Consider the following 22,994-nt stretch of genomic DNA (forward strand, 5'->3'; position numbering starts at 1 on the left):
AATAAAGCTCCATTCCTGAATGTACATCTTTTCGTCACAATCCTAAAAAGTCTGTCTAATACAAGTGACATATTTCTTTAGAGAGACCAACATGTTCACTGGTCATCTGGTATCCAAACCTTCATATAACCCATTATGCCCCTATGGAGTCAGAAGCAGGTAAAAGTGAAGTTAAGACCCTCCCTATTACCCAAACCTCTCTTATCACAGTCATCCATAATAATCCTGAGCTGCACGACAAGTCACTTCCTTCAAGACTTCCACAAGTGATCAAAATGACACTTAAAATACTTATTTCTCTGATACCTCCATGTATTTATTTGTTCTATAAATCACACATTTCGATGAACTCTCAATATTCAATTCAACTTATTATAAGACCCACAGAAACTGCTTTGCACTTAACATTATTTGAAATATGCTGGGGCTCTTCTTGACTGGCATATCTTACAATTGCTTAAAATGTACTGTGTTCTTCAGATTCAATTATAGGACTTTTCTCCCTACTACAAAGCATCTATCCCAAATTCTTCATCTTATGTATTCTGTTTCCATACAGTCTAACATAGTATTTTACCCTTACAAGTGAACAAAGTTGTTGACACACATATTTACCCAAAGTAAATTCTGAAGATACCTGAAAGTTAAATATTTTTATTACTCTATTATTCTGAACTTTCTAATACAGTGGTATAGACATGTGAAAAGGACAGTTATAACTAAAGATTTTATTTTTATTATGGTATTCACTATGCTAATTATCATTAAATACAGTCTTACAAAATTATTGAATATAAAAAATAAGAGGGACTAGAATTATGTGTAGCCCAATGATAGAGCACTTTCCTGGTATATACCAGGCCCTGGGGTTCAATCCCTCCTACCACAGGGGGAAGAGAGAGAGAGAAAAGTATATTTCATCATTTAAAAGCGGGCAATAAACATTAGGCACAATATCAGGAGAACACAAACTATGCCTTGAGGAGTTTAGAATTTAAGAAACAAGACATAATCTTAGGTAAATATGAAGAGTATGCATGTGGGAGTGGAGTGCAGGGTACACCTAACTAAAGGGAGACAAGGGATGATGTAATTCAGAAGGTGGCATCCACTCCACTGAACAGGTGAAACTGAGTGTAATCTGCAGCAGTCAGAAAAAGCAAGATATGCTGAATAATCAAAGAAGCAGGTACTTGGCACAGTTGGAAATGGAACTTCATCTTAGTAGAAAGGAGAATAACATGAATCCAAGAAAAATGCTTCTACGTAGAGCTAATCTCAAAGGGTTCACTGTATTAAAAGCTTGGTCCCCAGAGTAGTGAGTGATATTTAGAGGAGGCAAAATCTTTAAGCAGGAGCCTTCAATGTGAGTTAGGTCATCAGGGGTACTGCACTCATAAGGGACCCCGAGTTAGATCTCGGGAGTATGACTTGCTATAAAGGAGACTCTTTCCACACTCATCCTGACTTGGCCTATGATTCCTCCTTCTTGCATGCACTCCTACAACCAGGATGTCATCCACCAGATATGCCAAAGCCAAAAGGGGCTCTTACCAGAGCCAGGCTGCTTCGACTTTTCAGAATCCAAAACTGTAAGCTAACTAAACCTCTTTTACTCAGACTCACATAGTCAGTTACAGTAACAGAAAATGAATTTATACATCGTGTTGATAAAAAAAAAAAAAAAGACAATAAAGAGATCCAATACTAAGGTTTACAAAAAGGAGGACAAGGTTTGAAAGAGGAAGAGAAAAAAATGATAAAGGATTATATATCATCCCTGAGTGTGGTATCAGCACTCAAGGGTATATGCAGGACTGGGATGTAGCTCAGTGGTAGAGGGCATACCTACTATACATGATGCCCTGGGTCCAACTCCCAGCACCAAAAATAAAATGTTGTCATTTTGCTTTGCTTTGTTCTGTTTAGACTAGAATACACAAGGCCCTAGGTTCAATCCCCAGCACCACCAAAAGAGGTTACATGCAATAAAGTCTGAACTATGAACAATGTTATTAATTTGTCAAGTTTCTATTGAGAAAATTCCTCCTGATACTCAACAAATGAGGCAGCAATAATTACAAAGGCTGCTAACAAATTGTATACTTATACATTAGTTATGTGTACACATATTACACAAAGTTTTATATGGGTTCTATTTCAAAATGGAATCTAGATTTTACATGTATGAAGTCACTGCAGAGGAAAGAAAAGGAGAAAGAAAGAGGAGAGGGAAGTAGAAGAAAAAGAGAAAAACTTTTCATCTGACCAATGAAATCAGGGAAGTATAAACATTCACTTTCGTCTTCATACTTTTACAGATTGAAGGAAGAATCAATGGTAAGAAAAAATTCCTTACATCAAAACAAATTTCTTTTCTCATTAGATTCAAACTTCTGTCAAAGAATTAGCATTCCCCCCAAAAAGTCAACAGCTGAATTACATTAGACACAAATGTGAATTGCCAAAGAATCCAAAATTGATTTCCTCAGTGCAATCTTCCAAAAGGTAGGATTTTTGGTTGTTAATACCAGAAATGATTACCCAGAGAGTAAAAGGAAGAAAAGGTAATTGATAAGCACCCACATCATAATCCAGCAAGGTCCCAAATGAACTGTTATTTTTATCCTGTAAACCTCAAACTTCCAATAATTTTATCTTTTAAACTGCACTTATTACTAATTCATTAGCTTTTTTAGATCACCACATGTGTAACTGATGAGCTTATGATCATCATGAAACAATTAAAAATAAGTCATGACTTTGGGCCAGCCTACCTCTCACCGCCCTCCCAAAATGAACTTCCTCTGACTAAATTATTTTTTATTTATTTATTTATTTATTTATTTATTTTAATTGACTGAATTATTTTTAATGAAACTGTTTCTTATAAGCAAAATAGTCTTAAGTAATGTGTATAGATATAACAGAGGAGCACATACAAACAACCAGTCATTTAGAGATACTCTATAGAGTCATCAGAGACAGCTAGGGCATTGTATAGAGAAGACACAGCTAAAAAACACCCTGTACACAAGAAAAAGACATGGAACCTTCAAGGGGAAAAACTGAGAATTTAACAATGGAATCAAGGAAACTGTGGCTAAAAGGAACAGTGATTTGACCTTGTACAAGGCTCTGAGGTCAAGGCAGAAACTGACAGATTTTTTTCAAGGCCCTGAGAAGTTAATAAAGACATCGACCTCTGCTCAATGAGGAGAGATAAAAGTTCATGGATCTAAGGATTTACCTGATCTGTATGTGATTTATATCTTAAGACTTAATCACATCAAGGAAATAATTTATGCCTTTCAACTCTGCTGTGAATAGGAGAAGAACTGTCCGAAATAAAAGCAGTCATTAAATTCTTAGAACTCTTAAAAACAAACTTTTTTACCTTGTTCCTTCTATCCCTGCTGACACACCAAATGTTAACAACATAAATTTGCTCCCAAAAAAGTTAAAACGAATAAAGCAAAAGCAAATGAAAACTTTTAAGGGACTGCCTCTTTTGTCAATTCCCTGTATGTCATACAAAAATTCTTTCTCATATGCTATATTAACATTACAGTCCTGACACTATCTTCCCAGTAGTCTCAAATTTAAAGCATTCATCATAGACTTCTTTAAGGGGGGCATTACTTCACTTCTTAGGCTACACCCCATTTTATACTTTCTGCCCCTACTAAGTAACTACCACCCAGTAGATGTGTCACCCTCACACAGGCTACATGAGGACAGAGACTTGTTTTCTGCATTCCTAGTGCCTAGAGCCATGTCTGACACAAAATAAACAGAATATGTGCAAACTGACTTCACTCCCAATCCCATTCCCAGGCTAGGTTTTTAAAAGGCTATTGATCCCATCTATCCTCCCTCAGTATTACAGTTTAGATCTGGAATACTCCCCTAAGGTTCATACGTTGAAAGCCTGGTCCTCAATGGTGGTGCTATTGGGAAGTGGGGCCTAGCTGAAGGAGGAGGTTACTGGGGGTATGTTCTTACAGAGTATATCTTATCCCCAGGCCCTTCCTCTTTCTCTGCTTCCTAGCCAACACAAGATAAATGGCCATATTCCACCACATGCTCTCCACCAAGATGTTCTGCCTCAACACAGTAGGCCCTCAAAAATAGTGGAGCCAAGTGACCACAGAGTGAAATCATGCACCAAAATAAATCTTCCTTAACTTAATTTTCTCAAAACATTTTGTCACAGTAATAGCTAACACTTTCAGAAAAACCTCACCTCTTCCAAAAAGCTACCTCTGACTGGTGCCAAACAGCTTCAACTAAAAGAAAACCATCTTGCTAGCTGGGTGCAGTAGCAGATACCTGTAGCTACTCTGGCAACTGAGGCAGGATTGCAAGTTTGAAGGCAGCCTCAGCAACTTCACAAGACTGTCTTAAAGTGAAATAAAATATAAAAAAAAAATAATAATAATAACGTAAAATAAAATAAAATGGGCTGGGATGCAGCTCAGAGATAAATCACTTGTCTAGCATTCACGAGACCCTGAGTTCAATCCTCAGTACCAAAAAGAGAAGAGAATCTTGCTTCTGACTATGTTTCAATCATCTGTTTTTATTCTTATCTCTTATTTAAGATAAGATATTCCAGGGCTGGAACAAAATCCCACTCTAGTAATAAACCTCCTGGGGCTACGTTTAGGGTAAATGCAATGTTCTAATGAACCACTGTTTAACCTGTTGACTACATACAACCTAGCCCTTGTACAGGTACCTGCATAGGCAACAGTAGCAGCAGCAAGGGCAGGAGAAGGTAGCACAGAAAGCAATCACAACTAGGCGAGACTATGACAAAGTACAGAAGATGGTGACAGAACCTCCAAAGTCTCTCTCATCCCTTACTCAGGACCATCATATACTCTTCCCAGAAGACACTTAACCAAAGTATAGGCCCATCAGCTGCCCTTTAGGACATTTTTCAGCTATTATCATGACTCTATTTCATCTTAGAGTGAATTTTTAAACAAAATCAAAATACTAACACAAACACAAATTACTAAATTAGGCAATTCATCCACCTCTCCTCTCCCCCAAAGGAAGAGTGAGAGGAAAAAGGAAAAACACAATAGCACAAAGCAATTCAAAAGGAACTACGGCTCTACGATGTGGCACACTATACACCCCACACTCCCCCATCTCTCCTATCCTCCATATTCACTCCAACTCTTTGGCCATCTGCTGCTCCTGCTGATAGGCAGTGGGAAAGTGAGATCTGAGCTAATTCATCTCAACTTGGAAAGCAGTTTAATTACTCAAATAATACAGCACTATTGGGTGATATGCCTTAAGACTTCTGTCAAACCTTGGAATTAATTTTTATTTACATTTCCCTTCTACAGGAAAACGAGATGCTGAAGAACCCTCTTGTCAAAACTAGATCGAAGTTATAAAGTTCCATACAAACGAGAACTTTTAAGAAGCTGACAGCTCTCCCAACAGTTCTCTCATTCCTGTCTACAACTGTCTTCAGCATTATATAAAACTACCAGCATGAAGACAGCAAACACAGCCCTCATTTTTTTTTTTAAACACATCTCTCCAAGGATAAACTCAATCACATTGTAAGATAGCCAGCTCCCTCTCCAGTTTAAGTTTTGTGGCTAGTTTATGTCATGATAATGTAAGTAGTTCTATTTCTGCATTTCCTAATTAAAAACTTAACAGAAATAATTTTTATACAAAGCCAGAAAAGGCTAGCAGAGAGTAATTTATGAGGCTACAGAGACAAAAAGAATAGTCTATACGCAAGTAAAATTACCAGTGTCCCCATTCAGTGGTACAGTCACAGGAATATAATGAATCTTCATTATTCAAAACTGAAAATGATAATAAAATTCCCTGGTGTTGACAGGTGATTTTAAACTTCACTGCTGTCTGACAAACACCTATAGGCTTTATATGGCCTCAATCTGTCCAGTTTGAAACTGCCAATTAGCAGCATCTCAAAAACAAACCCCAATATACGGCATTATTTGAAAAAAAAAAAAAGTGATTTTCAAAATGCCAAATACAATGAACTAGTTAAGCTCAGCATGTAATAAGAACAAAATAAAACTTGGGTGCCCAATCTACAATTGTCAAAGTCAAGTGACAACAAGCAAAGAATGGATCAAATTCTCCAAACGGATACAATGCACATACTCCTCTTAAATACAAAGAATATTAAAGTAATCTAACCTTCACTGGTAATAGTAGCCTTTCTCAACTGAGGTTCCACAGAAGAGAATTAAGTACTAATACCTTAAAAAAGAGAGACGGAAAGAATTTCTGTAACTGTTTCAGGTTTTTTAGGTTATATGGTCTGTGTCACAACTACTCAAATTTGCCACTGGAGCAAAAAAACAGTGGTTAACAATAAGTAATAAATGAGTACAACTGTGTTCCAAGGAAACTTTATTTATGGACACTCAAATGTGAGTTTCATGCAATTTTCATGGAAATACTGTTTTCAGCATTTTAAAGATATAAAGTCATTCTCAATTAAAAAAAAAAAAAAAAAGGTGCCAGCTTTGGCCCTGAGCAGGAATTTGCTGACCAATTGCCACATTACAAACTTCCTTCCTATCCATCTAGAATGGTAATAATTACACTCCATAAAATGGTAAATTGAGAACAATCCCTCAAATCATTTTGTGTCTACAGTGCTCTGATTATGTAACCATCTGTCTAGTATTAAACTAGTAAGATTTTATTAGCACTGTTAGTTTGTGCAAATAACTTTATACCAGTTTTTCTTAATTCTCAAAATATAAAAAGGAACTTTCATAAACTATTTTGTCAACGGATAACATACATTGAACACTGCAAATTAAATACCTGGTTAATGTATTGCCAGGATAACACTGAAATTCTTCTACTAAAGCCAAGAATTCAACTATCATCTTGCAACAACCTATTTTGTAACTCCACACATATTGTTTCTTCTTCAAGTAGAACCTACCTGAATAAAAATTAAAATATAAATTACAGGGCTGTTTTAGATAACTTACGTAACAGGTTTGAGTTCCAGCTTCATCTCTAACAAGATGAGTGAGTTTCAATCTCCAAAGTCTATAAAGAACTCAAAACACTCTACACCAAGAATACAAATAATCCAATCAAGGAAATGAACAGACACTTCACAGAAGAAGATCTACAAGCAATCAACAAACATATGGAAAAATGTTCAACATCTCTAGTAATAAGAGAAATGCAAATCAAAACCACCCTAAGATTCCATCTCACTCCAATTAGAATGGCGATTATCAAGAATACAAGCAACAACAGGTGTTGGCAAGGATGTGGGGAGAAAGGTACACTCATACATTGCTGGTGGGGCTGCAAATTAGTGCAGCCACTCTGGAAAGCAGGGTGGAGATTCCTTAGAAAACTTGGAATGGAACCACCATTTGACCCAGCTATCCCACTCCTTGGCCTATACCCAAAGGACTTAAAATCAGCATACTACAGAGATACAGCCACATCAATGTTCATAGCTGCTCAATTCACCATAGCCAGATTGTGGAACCAACCTAGATGTCCTTCAATTGATGAATGGATAAAGAAACTGTGGTGTGTGTGTGTGTATGTATATATATATATATATACATACACACACACACACACACACACACACACACACACACAATGGAATATTATTCAGCCATAAAGAATGATAAAATTATGGCATTTGCAGGCAAATGGATGAAATTGGAGAATATCATGCTAAGTGAAATAAGCCAATCTCAAAAAACCAAAGGACGAATGAATGATATCGCTAATAAGTGGATGATGACAACACATAATGGGGGAGGGAGGGGTTAGTGTTAGGGTCAGAGTTAGGGAGGGAGACAAGAATGGAGGAAGGAAGGACTGTATAGAGGGAAAAGAGGGGTGGGAGGGGTGGGGGGAAGGGGAAAAAAACAATGAATCAAACAACATTACCCTATGTAAATTTATGATTACACAAATGGTATGCCTTTACACCATGCACAGAGAAACAACATGTATCCCATTTGTTTACAATAAAAAATAAAAAATAAAAAGTTTTAAATAAAAAAAAGAGGAAAAAAAAAAAGATGAGTGAGTTTCAGCAAGTTCCATACTTGTTTTATTCCTCTGTTAATATGATTAAATAGCTGTAACCAACCCTCCATGAATAATCAAAAGTATACAGTTAAACTTATATGAAAGATTTTGTACACTATATAATGCTACAGAAATACCAGTTGTCATCATTAGGAGTTTAATCACCTCCCTTATGATTTCATATTATAATTTTCCTATTTTTTATAATACAAATTTCTAAGGCTCAGTTTTAAAATAATGTACCTAGGAATATACCCTATTCAACACATTTTAAACAAAATACAATGTGAGGCACTGAGAGAATAAGAAAGATGAGATGGTTTCAACCCTCGAACAGCTTACAATGAACTCAGATGTGTACATGTGATAAATCAGTGCTATTTGAGGAACAAGTGAAAGCCAACATTCAGGGAAAACCAACATGAGCTTCCTGTGGGATCAGGAAAAGCTATACAAGTATTTAAACACAACCTGGATATGTAATGGGAAATATACTAGAGCAAATTGCATGGGAAATATAAGTTCTAAAACAAATTTCAAAAGAAGAGTTTCATTTTTGAAAACTAGCCAGAAAAAAAATCTGATGGTCTTTAGATCTCTAAAAGGTAAATTTATCTTCAATAATAAGCTAGCTATACAGCTCATTTTAAGTTCAGAAACTGGGAAAGTTATTATCCATGACAGTTTCAACCTATTTCATTTCCCCAAAGCACTTTGTAAGCATTCCCTAAGAGGATATGTTTGGAAGGGACTGATAAAGGGAAGGGACAAATATAGCCTAACAAGTTTCTGAGTGCTATATTGTGGGTCTTAAATGCACCTCCTCCACCTCCACCTCCCCAAAGTCCCCTGTGTTGAAAGCTTGTTCCCCAGAATAGCATGCCTGGGAGGCTGGAGACTCTAAGAGGTAAGGCCTAGTCAGAGGTCTTCAGAAGGCCATCTGCAGAATAACATTAATGAAGACTGTGGAATCACCCAGCTCCTTCCTCTTCCTCTCTTGCTTCCAGACCATAAGTAAGCAGTTTTACTGTACCAAAAGCCACCTCAATTATGTTCTGAAACTTCTGAAAAATATTAACCAAATAAGGGGATTGAATATAGTGCCTCCTGTATGACAGGAAAGCACTCTACCAGTGAGATACATTCCTATCCTTTTTTATTTTGATACAAGGTGGCTCACTAAGGTGTCCAAGCTGACCTCAAACTTATGATCCTCCTGCCTCAGCCTCTCAAGTAGCTGGGATTACAGCATGCATCACCACTCCCAGGACCTTTACTCTTTATAAATTGATCATCTCATGTATTGTTACAGTAACAGAAGGCTGACTAACAAACTTAAGGAGCAGGGACACATATGATCAACAAAAGGATTGTACTTGGCTCTCTTGATGATACGTGCAACCTGCTTCAAAAACCATTTTCTTTTAATGTTTTCTAATTTTATCATTTTGGGGGGAGGGGTGTTTACTGGGATTTGAACTCAGGGGCACTCAGTCACTGAGCCACATCCCCAGCCCTATTTTGTATTTTAGAGACAGGATCTCACTGAGTTGCTTAGCGCCTTGCTCTCACTGAGGCTGGCTTTGACCTCACGACACTCCTGTCTCAGCCTCCCTAGGCATTTTCTTGCAGGACATGGTGGCACACGCCTATAATCCCAGAGGCTCAGGAGGCTGAGGCAGGAAGATCACAAGTTCAAAGCCAGACTCAAAAGTGTAGCAAAGCCCTAAACAACTTAGCAAGACCCTCTCTGCTAAATGTGGCAAGTCACACTCAGTAAGTAAAGAGGACTTCCAAGTCAGTTTTTTTGAGTACCATAAAACCATTCTCCATGGTGTCCCTCTCTTCTTGAGGTCTGACACATCCCCAATGTCAAGAAAGTTGGCAAGATGGTGAATGAAATAAGAAAGAGAATAACAGCAAATCAAGTCAGAAAGATGCAAGGCAGAAAACAAGGATAAACTAAAACTAATCCGTCCCTTCAATATCTAAGCTTTCATAAATTATTCACATCTCTTGATCTTGTTTCTTCTCATTAGACTAAGTCCTTGCTCCTAAGAAACTTCATCAGGAGACAGATTTTTTTAAAAAAAGATGAAATTGAAAACAACTGTTTCTGTTTATTAATATCAAGGAAAGAACCAAACTGGTGAGTGCGGAAGGAAGCAACATAATGAAAGGCTACAAGGTTTTAAAATTATCACAAAATTTTCTTAAGTGTTGAAGTGAATTCACTATAGCTAGAAATATTTCCAAGTGCTCTTCCCAAACCTCACTTTATCAGCCCTTTTCCTAACAGGATAGAAATAAGGGTCAGTAAGTTTCAACTATCAGTATTTCTACCAAAATGTCTCACTAGAGCACTCTCACCTCAGGTTCCTGTTTCTACCTTTATAAAGCCCTAACAATCCAATTTAGCTTCCATCCCTCGCAGAAAATACAGATACACAAATTAAGATACAAAGTGAACTGGCAAGTCAAAAACAGGTATACAAAAACCAGAAAACCAGAAAAATATAAGCACAGTTTAGCAAATTTAGATATAAAATATAAGCAGATTAGCTGAAAAATGACCAAAGATCACCTATATTGAATATATTGATAATAGCAACTTGAAAAGTGGAACAGAGAACCATACAGTTATTTTTAAAGCAATGTATGAAAAGTTTAAGAAATGATCTTAGTGTATTCAGCACTGGTTAAGACATTTTTATATTAACTATGGGGATATGTCCCAATCAGTGTTTTGTTTTGTTCGTGGGGGGGTGGGTTGGAGAAATTAAAAGGACCTAGAGGTGGTTGAAAATTTCAAAGGTAAGAGAGGGCTGGTGTGCTGAAAAGGAAAAGATTGTTGGGAATGTTAAATGTTTTCTAATGAGGAAACACTGAGTAACTGCAAAAACAGTCTCAAGTCATAAAACAAACATTGGTCCCTGAACAGGAATAAAGCAGATCACATATTTTCCAAAACAAAACTCTCATATTAGCTCTAGAGGCAAAATTTTACAAAATTTGATCACAAGTGAGGATGAGCACTTGTTTTTTAAAATAAAAAAAGAAAATCCTTTCAATAGTCAAGGCACATTGGGCTTAAGCTTAAGGGATTAAGATCAGGGGCTAGGGATATAGGGATAGCTCAGTGAGTAGAAACCTTGCCTAACAAGCTCCTTGCCCCCCTGAGTTTGATCTCCAGCACCAGACACACACACACACACAAACACGAAAGTTTAAAAAATCAACGTTTAGTAAGAAACAATACATAATGGATGATGGATGAGATGGTTTGGAACTGAAATATTCATGGGGCCAGGGTATTTCCGGAACTATATCTGAAACCAAATTGAGGCAACTAGAAAAAGGCAGCTGGAATATAAATTTACCTAACAAAATTACAATCTGTCTTAGTCCATTCTTCATATCAGTTAAAAATGTCTGCTGATAATTGCCTCTCATATTGTTGCTATTATTATTTAAAAAACAAATTAAGGTGTCTATAAACAGAAGAAACAAATGGTGGTATATAATGATACACTATTTTAAAATATACAATTAAAAGGAACAAACTACTAATACATTTGACAACAGTAAAGAATATCAGAAACATAACCCTGTGTCAAAGAAGCCTTACATAAAAGAGGACCTATCACATGATCTCATTTATATGACTTCCCAAAGAGGCAAAATTAATTAATCTATGATGGGGGAAAAAAATTATAACAGCAGTTATCCAGGAAGCATGAATGGGGGAAGAAGTAGAATGACTAGAAACTGATACAAGAGAACTTTCTGGAATGAAAGTAAAATAATACAGTATGATATAGTTTATTCCTTGAGATTTCATAAATGAATTTACTTATGTGTCTTAGTATATTCAGGCTGCTATAACACAACACCTTAGACTGGGTAATTTATAAACAGAAATTTACTGCCCACAGTTCTAGAGGCTGGGAAACCCAAGATCAAAGCAGCAGCAGATTCAATGTTAAAGGTTTGGGTTATTCAGTACTATGATCTGAATGTTGGTGTCCCCCCAAAATTCAGTTTGGAAGCTAATACTCAGAAATGGAGTCATCTAGGAAATAAGTCATGAGAACTCTGCCCTTACGAATGAGATCAGTGTCTTTATAAAAGAGGCTTAAGGGAGTATCAGGTCCCTTCCAACACATTATGATGAAACAAGGTGCCATCTATGAACAATAAGTCTTCATCAGACCTGTATAACAGATTGAAGCAAAATAGTGACAAAATATATCCTAAAAATTTTTTAATCCCATGCTTCATTATTATGTAGATAATCTCCATTATTCTAACCAACTGAGTTAATCTTCACTTCTTTTTACTAACTCACTGGGTCTCATATGAATTTGATTAGCTTAAGTGCGTCCCCAAAAGTCTAAGGAGATCTTAGGAGGAAAAAATTCTGACTTTCAAAAGCAAGAAGAACAAACTTTTGCTTTCCAACAATTAAGTGAGATCTCAGAAAATAACACCAGCCCTGTGAAGTAGCCAACTATTCCTGTTTCTGTTTCTGTGGTTTCACTATGTTGTCCAGGCTGGCCCTGAACTACTGGGTTCAAACTATTCCTTCAGCCTTAGCACCCTGAGTAAATGAGACTACTGACACATAAGTCAGCTGGTTTTCTTATCTGAAAAATTCAAATAATGTTCCCCTGCCTGTAAAGGCTTTAAAGGGATACATGAGATATATACACCAAAGCATATTGAAAATGGCTAAGTTCTACACAAGCATATTATTATTATGTTTCCATGATATTCCTAATGACCTCTCAAAACTGTTACCAAAAAAAAAAAAAAAAAAAAAAAAAAAAAAAAAAAAAAAACCTGTTACCAGACAAATAAGGAGAAAATTACCTCTATAAAGGAATTAAGGCCACTTAAAGGGAGCTTCCCAAGACAAATGCTTGGCCCATTATGATAAGGACTGACTTACATAGATAATCATGTTGAGTCAAAAACTACTAGTTCCTTCTAATTTACCAGTACATCTTTTTGTTTTGCCCCAAGTACATAAAAGAGGGGAGACAGATGCTGTTGAACGTAATGGCTCAGTGACATCCTTATGGGATTGCTACTAAATACCACTTGCAAAGCCAAGGTTTATAACAATTTATAATGTTTTGATTCAAGTATTATCAAGTATATTATCTTGACCACTACAGACAGATTCCTAGGAAGATAACTGTCAGTACCTAAGGACTTGCATTAAATACCTTATTCTGATTCTGAAAGTAAATTTCTCCCCAATCCCTGTAACTAATCAACAGATACAGCACAATTTTAAGATCATCCATTCAAATGAAAACTAGTATCTTACTGAAAAAACAAGGTCATCTGTAGAATGTCAAGACATATGTAAGAACACTTTACAATTTCTCTTTCTCTTCTTTTCATTTCTTTTTTCCCTTCTTTTTAAGGAAGGATTGAAGACAGGGAGTTTCATTTAGAAACTGAAATTCTAAAAAGAAAAGAAGAACCTGAAATTCTAAGCTCAAAGTTTGCATTCACCCCACGTCCTGAAGAGAAGAAACTAACAAAATAAGGGGGAGGGGAGGCATGGTCAAAACTTATTACCAAGGCCTTCAACAGTCAGTACTTACTGATTAGTCACAAAGGACTCAGCATCATTACAAATTGTAAAGAATAAAAAAATGTCCCCTACAGTATGGGACTCTGGAATGAAAAAAAGTTCTTCTTTCCAAAAGTAACTCAACTGTACACAAGAAAATAGACATTAAAACATTTAACACTTATTTTTAACACACACCTGGTGACCCACTTCTTCCAACTAGGTTCCACCTTCCAGCTGTCCATTCATTCAGTCATCTATGGATTCATCCACTAATAAGGTCAGAGCCCTCTTGAACCAATCACTTGACAAAATTCCCACCTCTGAACACATGAGACACTAGAGACTATTACAGATTCATCCCATAATATATAGTTCAGTGGAAAGAACACAAACTCCAAAGAGTCAGTTCTGAAAATTATTTGCTACATAAAACCTCAGCCAATTGCTAAGTCTCAGTTTCCTTGTCTATAAAACAGGAAATCACAATTTCACCAACCATACAATTCCTCTGAGGGTCAGAGAAATAATGCACAAAGTGACTGGCACTCAATAAGTGGTAACAATTATTATTGCTCCCAAAACCAATGCATATTTAATCTATTGCTTTAAAAAAAATCTAAAGTGAAGAATCACAAGGGAAATTAGAAACTACTCCAAGAGAAATGAAAATACACAAAAACTTATGGAATTCAGTTAAAGCACAGCTTAGAGAAAATTTAACTAATTACACTTATACTGTAAATGCCAATATTTTTTAAATTTATTTATTTTCCCCATCCCTACCCCCCACCACTCTCCCCCGCATAATCCAAAGTTCCTTCATTCTTCCAATAAATGCCTATATTTAAAAAAAAGAAAAAGAAAAATCACAAATCAATAAGCTTCCACCTTAAAAAATGAGAAAACGGCAGGGTGCAGTATTGCCTACCTGTAACAGCAGCTCAGGAGGTTGAGGCAGGAGGATCTCGAGCTCACAGCCTCAGCAAAAGTGAGGCACTAAGCAACTCAGTGAGACCCTGTCTCTAAAGAAAATACAAAATAGGGCTGGGGATGTGGTTCAGTGGTTAAGTGTCCCTAAGCTCAATCCCCAGTACCACCACCACCCCGCCCAAAAAAATGAGAAAAAGGCAAACAAAACCAAAAGTTAAGAAGGAAATAAATAATAGATCTGATCAGGAATTAATGATATAGAGAACAGAAAATAAGTAAATGAAATCAAATTTGGTCCTTTGAAATGATTAACAAAAGCAACAAACTTTTAACTGTATTAACCAAGATGATTCAAAATACTAAACTCCAGAGTGAAAGAATGGATATGACTACCAACTAACAGATGTAAAACTGTATCAATGTAGTATAGTCATATCTGTATAGTTTGGAAAACTATGAGCAACTATATAACAACAAATCAGATGACTTAGACTAAATGGACAAAACAAACTGACAAGAAAAATAATTAAATCTGAATAGAGCCTATCAGTAAATAAAGAGATAATTTTAAAACTTTCCACAGAAAAGACAAGGAACAACAGTTTCATTGATTCATTTTACCAAACCCTTAAGGAAGAAAACACCAACTCTTCCCAAAAAATAAACAGGTAACACATCCCAGTTCTCATCTATGAGGCCAGTATTATCCTGATACGAAAATCACAGACACCATTAAAAAAAAAAAAAAAAAAAAAAAAAAAAACACAGACCAGAATATCCTGCAAACACAGACACAAACTTCTTGAACAAAATAGTAGTAGTAAATCAAATCCAGCAAAATATTTAAAAGGATCATACATCATGACCAAGTCAGATTTATCCCAGGAATGCAAGGTTGACTGAGCAAGTTTGAACAGACTCTCAATGGACACAGAAAAAACATTTGACAAAATCCAACACACTCTCATGAAGGGAAAGGAAAAAAAATCAAAACTAGTAACAGAAGGAAACTTCCTCAACCTAATAAAAGGCACCTACAAAAAAAAAAAACCCACGGATAACATCATTATTTAATGTTTAAAGACTGAATGCTTCCCCTCAAAGATCAAGAACAAAACAAGGATATCTGCTCCCATTATAACTATTCAATCATGCAATGGAGGTTCTAGTCAGAACAAAGAAATAAAAGGCATCTGTATTGAAAAAGAGGAACTATTCCTATTTGTAGATGATATGATATGGTATATGGAAAATCTAAGAAATTTAATAAAAATTATTGGAGCTAATAAACTCAAGCAAGGCTAAACAGTACAAGATCAATACACAAAAATAAACTGTATTTCTATGCAATATCAATGAACAATCTGAAAACAAAATTAAGAAAACAATTTTACTTATAACAATATCAAAATAAAATATGTATAAATTTTAAAAAAGAGTGTAAGACTTGTTCACTGAAAACTACAAAACACATAAAGTGAAGATATGGATAAACCAGAAAGTTATCCCATGTTAAAAATAGAAGACTACTATTAATATGACAACATCCCCCAAACTCTTTTACAAATGCAATGAAATCCCCTATCTAACTCTAGCTGGCTTTTTTGTAGAAACTGACAAGTTGATATAAAATTCATATGGGCTGGGGATGGGGCTTGATAGTAGACATGGAGGAGCCCTGGGTTTGATCCCCATTCATGGGGGTGGGGGGATATATATATATATATTTTTTTTTTATATATATTTGTATGTGTGTGTGTTTGTATAAATGCAAAGAATCTAAAACAGCCAAAACAATCTTGACAAAGAAAAATAAACTGGAGAAATCACTAAACCATTTCATACAAGGGACTAGAGTACCGAGGCTCAGCCTAGCTGAGTAGCTGCACTATGATACCCCACTCTCTGTGGATTCTGGTATGCATGGGGACAGGGAGCAACATGGATCCCAAGGGACAACATAAATCTCATGACTTTTGATTAGGTACCATTTTTTTTTTTTTTTTTTTTTAGTATACCAAAAGCACAAACAACAGAGAGAAAAAAAGTGGGGTGGGGAGGATTAAACCTCACAAAAACTAAAAATTTTGTGTTTCAAAGATTACATTCAAAATATATTGTTTAAAAAAAACTTGGAGAAAATACTTGCAAATTGTATATCCAATAAAGAAATTACAAATCAACAACAACAAAAAAAAAAAAAAAAAAAAACCCAACCTTAAATTTTGTAATGCTGGAGGCATATCTCAGTGGTAGAGACCCTGGGTCTGGTCCCAGCATCACAAAAAAAAAAAAAAAAAGAATTGAGAAAATTATGCAAAGGAGAATAGACATTTCTCCAAAGAAAATACACAAATGGCCAAACCAAAGGACACAGGGAAAAATGTTTGACATCATTAGCCATCAAGGAAATACAAATCAAAATATAATGAGATATGACTTCACACACACTATGATGGCTATAATCAAAAGACAATGTTGGCAAGGATGTGGAAAAACTGGAGTCTTTGTGCATTGCTGGTGGGAAAGAGTACGACAATTCCACAAAAAATCAAACCTAAGCGTTACCAACAATCCCCCTCTTAGGTACATATCCAAGCAAACTAAAGATAGATGTTCAAAAACGTGCACACAATTGTTCATAGCAGTATTATTCATAATGGCCAAAAAGTAGAAACAGATCAAACTCTATCAACTGATAAATATGACACATCCAAATAATGAAATATTTGGTCATAAAAAAATAAAGTCCTAATACATTCTAAAACATGGAACAACCCTGAAAACATGCTAAGTGAAAGAAGTCAGGCACAAATAAATGGCCATGTTATTATGTAATTCCAAGGCATATGAAATGTCCAGACTTGGCAACTCCATAGAAACAGAAAGTAGATTTATGGTTGATAGCTAAAACATGTATTGTCAACAGTAAACATGTATCCCATTCTGAGCTAGAAGCTCAAGAACAAACTTTCTAATCTTTGTAGGTTGAAATATGGCAAGATATTCAGCTGTGGTACACTAAGAAGGCTGAGACAGAAGAATCAAGTTCCAGGCCAGCATTAGTCACTTATCGAAACCCTCCATCAAAAAATTTAAAAAGGCAAGATGATCTGGTCTGGAGATCCAAACACTGACCACATTGCAGACCTGGGCCTTCCTGCCAGTTCCCATTATTATAAAATGGCACAATATCAAAATAGCTTCAACTTTGCTCACCTGCCCAGAGAGATTCTAAAATAAAAAGACAGTAAGTTGACATCATACTTATGAAACTATTAAAATGTATCAATATAATTTTAAATAAGCTTAAAATATATTTTTGTATTTACCATCAATCACATACTTAACACATTTATCATTTACATAATGGTATATGATTACACTTTAATAAGAGCCTATCTATAAATTAAAATGACCTATCTTTGATTACCCAGTTCAAATGATGGAATGTTTAAAATTCCCTTAAGTCACAATATAGTCGTCATATAGCTAAATAAACTGAAGAATGTTTATAGAAAACAACAGGCAGCAAAATGAGATTTTCAGAATATCTAAAAAATGCTGTGCGACAAACTCGCAACATCATTTTCTCTAAAAATTCTAGTATGTCCTTTATTTTTGTGTCATACTGACACATACAACCTACATCATAAACAAAACAGAATAAATCATTATCAGCTAAAATGTCCTCTCATCTTGCCTCACACCTCACCTAATTTTTCCTAAACATGTATAACTGAGCTTTTTTAAAAAGAAAGACATTTCATTATCTCCCACATAATCGCTTTCTATCCCACTCTAATCTACGTTAGCGAGAAAGAAAGAAAATGAGAATATAAATATCTAGTGTGTTCTCAGCAATACAGATGCAATTCAAAAAGAAAGAAAATATAATTGGAAGAACTTTGGAAATAAAACAATATTTTCAGGGATGAAAGTCCAAAATAAATAAGAGAGACTTCTTCAAAGAAAAACAAAAACTGGGAGGGAAATTTCTCTATATAAAATTAAAATATCAAAACAGATCACAATCTTGTCTACCAGTCTAACTATAAAGTTAAACTTTCTCTTAAAACCTAAGAAGCTAAAGTTCCAGGTCAATTATTTTATTTTTTTTAATCTACCTTAAAAACTTAGAAAACGTATTACTGGAAGAATATTAGTAGAAGACAGCACGCTTACTCAAGCCTCTGTGCCTTTTACCAGCTGTGTTCCCTGCCTGGAAAGTCCTTCCTCACCATCTTTGTAAGGCTAACTCCTGCTCATATTTCACATCTAACTCAAAAACCATCTCCTGGAGAATTCCTCCTGGCCATCCTCCAGTTTCAGTGCAGGAAAGAGGTACTATCAGTGTTCTTCTTGAAATACCCTTCAAGGATTTCCCATAGCTCTTCCCTTGCAGTGTGTTTTATCGGTTTATTGATCTGCCTCCCCTTCTAGACTATATGCAAAACCAGAACCAGGTATCCCACATCTAGTAGATCTCCAGACACAATGGAGTACTTAACAAAGTTAACTTCTGGTTGATGAACAAAAGACTGGTTCTGGAAAGGCCAAGGTTGATCAGAAACCTTGTCAACTAACTAGGTGAGATCAGTCTGGGGATCACTATAAACACAAACCACCCCAATGAGGTAAGACATTTCTGCCAGTGATGCTCCTTCATTCAGGGTTCGCAACTTAACCTTTAATATATGTAATTACCACAGCCAGGCACTGTGGCAAGGGCTTGACAGCCATCAGAGTTCACCAAAACTCAAAGCAATGCTAAGATATTCTTGTTCAAAGATAAAGGGGCAGAACTATGCAAATCAATATGAAGGTTCCTCTTTAAAAGACTAGGCATGGACCTGCCATATGACCCAGTTATATCACTCCTTGATATTTAGTCTAAAGAAGTAAAGGCATCATAATACACGTTTACAGCAGCACAATTAACAGTCAAACTATGGAACCAGTCTCAGTGTCCACCAACAGATGAATGGAAAAGGGAACTGTGGTATATATACACAATGGCATTTTATTCAGTCATAAAGAAAAATGAAAGTATGTCATTTGCAGGAAAATGGATGTAAGTGAAGACCATGATGTTAAGCAAAATTAGCGCAACTCAGAAGGCCATGTTTTTCCTCATGTGTGGACACTACTAGAGAGGAAAGAGGAAAAGGAATGGGGGGAAGCAGGCAGGGATCTAATGAAAATGAAAGGGAGATCAGTAGAAGAAAGGGATTGGCTGGGAAGAGGGGAGGGAGAGAAGTGTGGGGGAGTAATATTGATCAAGTTATATTGTAATATCGTGCGCATGTATGAATATGTAACAAATCCCATCATTATGTACAACTATAATGCACCAATAAAAAAATGTGGACAGAAAAAAGGCAACAACCACTTGTCAACTGAAGGAATAAAAAGAAAAAATGATCAAAGAGCACAGAGGTAAACCCAAGTCTTTGACTCCAACCCACACACCTAGGCACTGAGTTCAGCTAGTTTTCTAGAGATTGGCATGCCCTTCATCTTTGGAAAAGTGTTGAAGAACCTTGGGTTTGCTCAGAGGGGTCCCTTATTAGCCTCTCAATAAATAAGAAAGGTCCTTTTCCTCAAGAAGCACTTCTGCTAAATTCTTTAGAATTTAATGTAACTTTCCCCATATGTATTTACTGTAAAATCTTTTAAAAGAAAAGGCTTGTATGAGTTGTTTTTCTAAGAACAGCGGAAGTAAAGCAGATGATGAGTGAGACTGCTTAACTCCCTAACAGGCTTGGGGGAGAAAGAAGAGAAGAAAAATCAATCCCAAGGAAGGGAAATAGCTGTGGCAATACCAATAAAGGAAAAGAAGGTAGGCTGAGTCTCCATGGCCTGGTACAAAAACATACCACAAGGTGGGCACTGTGGCACATGCCTGTAATTCCAGAGGCTTGAGAGGCTGAGGCAGAAGGATCATGAGTTCAAAGCCAGTCTCAACAACTTAGCAAGGCACCTCAGTGAGACCCTGTCTCTAATAAAATATTTAAAAAGCACTGGGATGTGGCTCAGTGGTTAAGTACCCCTGGGTTTAATTTCCAGTACCCCCAAAAAAAAAAGACACACCACAAAACACTATGCTTTAACTGGCTGAAAAGGTACCCCTGGGCTTGGCAGAAGAGAGAGCCTGAGGGTTTCAAACAAATGAAACACCAATTTTGCTGAAAGCTAGTTCTGCTAAACTTTAGAATTCAATTTACACCATAGCTCTCATCCTGTGACCTTTAGCACTTCCCTATAAGACCCCAGGGGATTCATACCCTGCATTTCAAGAAAAGATAGAAATGTTTCTTTAACCCCACCCACCACCACCTATTCACATTAGTTTCTGGGGCCATTAGAGATATGACCAACTCTCTTATTTTGAGTAGAAGATGATGGCCACAAAGCATTTTCATTTCTACCTACCATCACTCTACTTCCCTCCACATATCCCCATCCTCCTCTTACTCCAATTTCAGTCTCTCCTTTGCCCACCTTCTGTGTCCTTATACTTTCAACACACCTCCAAATCTGATATGTCCTATACATTTCTGTCCATTGACTTTTCTGCACCTCAAGTTTAAACATAAAACAATATACATTCTTCCAGTCCCAAACTCCAAAAAAAACACATATAATGTAATTATCTGATTTATTTACAATGGAAATTATTCAGGTAAATCTAGAGGACCTTTTACTATCAGATGAGAATATCTAAGCCTGGACAGTTTAAAATAAAGGGTAAGAAAATGCAGTCTATAGGGACATAAACTTCCACAGATTAGAATTTACAGTGGTTATCACTTTCTGAATTATTCTTTTATCAATATTATTAACATAAACTCCTAAAGAGACTTCAGCACACACCATACAATGCTCCACACTTTAACTCCAGATTGTATCTGTCATCAGTAAAGATTTTAACACTTCAAGTCACAGCAACTGTTATTGCACTGCAGAAAAAGATTAGTCTTAAAAATAAAATACAAAATTAAAACACATCTTGGAAGAGATACAGCACCATGGGGGCAGAGTTAATTAACAGTGAAAACTGATCCACAGAAACAGAGAATATAGGCTTCAGAAATTACTTGAACATGTTCCCCAAAATCAAGAAAAAAAAATTTTTTTAAAGTTGCTATTTGCAACCAGTTTTGTGGGTCAACATAAAAGACCATTCCTCTTCTTTTAAAGGTGAGGAGCATATTTTTGGGTGATATTAAAAAGGAAAGACAAACTACATAAAACTGTATACAGTGAAGTCTATAAAAGATTTTGCACATGCAGGCAAAGTTTCATATACAAACACACCAAGACTTGAAAAACCTGGTTTTCTGGACTTCAATGGCAACTGAAGACCATTCACGCCTCCCCAGGCACAGAAATCATAAATCCAGAAACAACTGAACACTGAAATATACCACACCTTCTTCTACTTCCAGTTTATTTTTTGTTATTTCTTGGTGGTTAATATACTTCTGAATAGTTTAAGAATTATTATTTTATGTGTTTCATTAATACTTCCAGGACATAATTTTGCCAGCACATCTACCATAGAGTGCACCACAGAAAGTGTTGAAATGAAAAAATGCTGACATGAAATAGAATAAAGCTTTGAAAGCACAGATATGACAGCAAAATTCTCTACCCACTCTATGTTCTGCTGCATCTACTCTTCCAGTTAGGTATCATAAACTACAAAAAGCTCCTTTAACCATGTTCAGAAATGCTACCTACATACACTCATACATTACTGGTGGGTCTGCAAATTGGTGCGACCACTCTGGAAAGCAGTATGGAGATTCCTCAGAAAACCTGGAATGGAATCACCATTTGACCCAACTATCCCACTCCTTGGTTTACATCAGAAGGACTTAAAATCAGCATACTACAGTGACGCAGCCACATCAATGTTTACAGCAGCTCAATTCACAATAGCTAAACTATGGAACCAACCTAGATGCCCTTCAACAGATGAATGGATAAAGAAAATGTGGTATACATACACAACAGAATATTACTCAGGCCTTAAAGAAGAATGAAATTATGGCATTCTGCAGGTAAATGGATGGAAGTGAAGAATATCATGCTAAGCAAAATAAGCCAAACCCAAAAAATCGAAGACCAAATGTTTTCCCTGATAAGTGAATGCTAATCCACATCTGGCGGTAGGGAAGAATGGAGTAACTTTGGATTGGGCAGAGGGGAGTAAGGGGAGGGGAGGGGGTGTGGGAGTGGGAAGGATGGTGGGGGGAAAAAAGAAATGCTACCTACACAAGCTTGTAAGAGCAAAGAAATGCTTAGCCCAAGAACCTGATTGCAGGAAATGTGCTTATGATACTCTCAAGTGGTCAGAATTTGAGAAATATAG

General features: G+C 36.2%; 1 protein-coding gene and 1 long non-coding RNA gene across 5 annotated transcripts in view; both read right to left on the reverse strand.

Annotated features, from left to right (window-relative positions):
* ZFAND3 (zinc finger AN1-type containing 3) overlaps positions 1-22,994 on the reverse strand; it is a 383,326-nt gene that overhangs the window by 352,143 nt on the left and 8,189 nt on the right. The gene's annotated exons all lie outside the window — the stretch shown is intronic.
* On the reverse strand, positions 9,512-12,848 carry LOC306666353. Its single transcript, XR_013765280.1, has 2 exons — positions 10,366-12,848; positions 9,512-10,328 (listed from the first exon to the last, which is right to left on the reverse strand). It is a non-coding gene; the product is annotated as an uncharacterized lncRNA (long non-coding RNA).

Source organism: Sciurus vulgaris (assembly GCF_902686455.1).
Source record: "Sciurus vulgaris genome assembly, chromosome: 7".
NCBI lineage: Eukaryota > Metazoa > Chordata > Mammalia > Rodentia > Sciuridae > Sciurus > Sciurus vulgaris.